The following is a 2,240-nucleotide window of genomic DNA, read 5'->3' on the forward strand; positions in this document are numbered from 1 at the left end:
TTTTTTTTTTTTTTTTTATTCAGGCTTAACCAATTATGCTTTATCACTAACATAGGCAACCATTTTAAAGAACAAATGTCTAAAGGGTATCCTGATTCTCTTGGTCTTAGGAAATAAGGTCATTTCTTAGTCAGTTTCCAAATCTTATTTTAAAAGAGACATACACCAAGGTTTAAATGACTGCCAGAAGTTGTAACCATTCAGAATAATATTTCCATTTGTATTTTTACTCTCCCTGTTGATATTGCAATAATGCCAGCCTTTTAGAATATGATTTTAAAACTTTTATTTTCTTTTATGAATTTGTTACACAGGATGTTATTATTAAGTTGTTACAACTTGTCTCTTCTTCTCTAAAAAAGAGAGAGAATTTTGAAAGAAACATAATATCACATTAATATCATAAAAAATAGTAATTAATATTAACTTGGTTTTCCCATTTAAATTTTCCAAATGAATAGTCTCTTCATCCTGTGTTGTCTGAAGTCCGAATAAGCTGAAATTAATTCTCCTTGTGGATATCCAGTTTTCCCAACATCATTTATTGAAAAAACTAGTTTTCCACTTTATGCAGTCTTGGATGTTTTGTCAAAGAACAATTAATTGGAAACTTGTAAATTTATTTCTGGGCTGTCTATGCTGTGCTGTTTGTCTATTTGTCTGATTTTATGATGGTCTCATGCTTTTTTTTTTTGACACAGTGTCTTGCTCTGTCACTCAAGCTGGAGTACAGCAGTACAAATTTAGTCCACTGCAATCTTGATCTCTTGACCTCAAGTGCTCCTCCCTCTCCTGCCTCCTGAGTAGCTAGGACCACAGGAGTATACCACCATGCCCTGCTAATTTTTTTATTTTTTTTAGAGATGCGGTCTCATAATGTCACCCAGGCTTGTCTCAAAACAGTATTATACTATTTTGATTGCTATAGCTTGGTAATATATTTTTGAAGTCAGGTAGTATGATGCCTCTAGCTTTGTGTTTCTTTCTCAAGATTTCTTTGACAATTCAATATCTTTTATGGTTTCATAGAAATTTTAGGATATTTTTCTATGTCTGTAAAAAATGCCACTAGAATTTTGATAGACATTTTATTGAATTTATAGATCACTTTTGTTTGTATGAACATTTTAACAATATTAATTCTTTGAATCTGTGAACACAGTAAACCTTTCCATTTGTTTATGTCTTCAATTTGTTTCATCAATATTTTATAGTTTTCAGTGCACAGGTATCTTACCTTCTTGGTTAAAAATACTTTCATCTCCTTGGTTAAAAAATACTTATTTCTAAGTATTTTTATGATATTGTAAATAGGCTTGTTTGCTTAATTTCCTTGTGATATAAAATGAACTTAACATTGATTAAAAACCTAAATAGAAGACCTAAACATATAAAACAACTAGAAGAAAACATAGAGAAAAAGCTTCTTGACATTGATCTGAGTGGTGGTTATTTGGAACTCGGAAAGCACAGATAACAAAAACAAAAACAGACAAATGAGACTGAAAGAAACTAAGAAGTTTCTACACAGACAAGAAAACAATAGAGTAAAAAGACAACCTATGAATGAGAGACTATATTTTCTTTTTTTTCCATTTATTTATTTTATTACATTTTAGGTTTTGGGGTACATGTGAAGAACATGCAAGATTGTTGCATAGGTACACATGTGGCAGTGTGATTTGCTGCCTTCCTCCCCATCACCTACATCTGGCATCTCTCCCCTTGCTATCTCTCCCCAACTCCCCACCCCAACCGTCCCTCCCCTATTTTCCCCCAAACGACCCCAGTGTGTAGTGCTCCCCTCCCTGTGTCCATGTATTCTCATTGTTCAACACCCGCCTATGAGTAAGAACATGTGGTGTTTGATCTTCTGCTCTTCTGTCAGTTTGCTTAGAATGATGGTTTCCAGGTTCATCCATGTCCCTACAAAGGACACAAACTCATTGTTTTTGATGGCTGCATAATATTCCATGGTGTATACGTGCCACATTTTCCCTGTCCAGTCTATCATGGATGGGCATTTGGTTTGGTTCCAGGTATTTGCTATTGTAAACAGTGCTGCAATGAACATTCGTGTGCACGTGTCCTTATAGTAGAACGATTTGTAATCCTTTGGATATATACCCAGTAATGGAATTGCTGGGTCAAATGGAATTTCTATTTCTAGGTACTTGAGGAATCGCCACACTGTCTTCCACAATGGTTGAACTAATTTACACTCCCACCAACAGTGTAAA

Source organism: Cebus imitator, unplaced genomic scaffold (genome assembly GCF_001604975.1).
Source record: "Cebus imitator isolate Cc_AM_T3 unplaced genomic scaffold, Cebus_imitator-1.0 Scaffold10, whole genome shotgun sequence".
Classification (NCBI taxonomy): Eukaryota; Metazoa; Chordata; class Mammalia; order Primates; family Cebidae; genus Cebus; species Cebus imitator.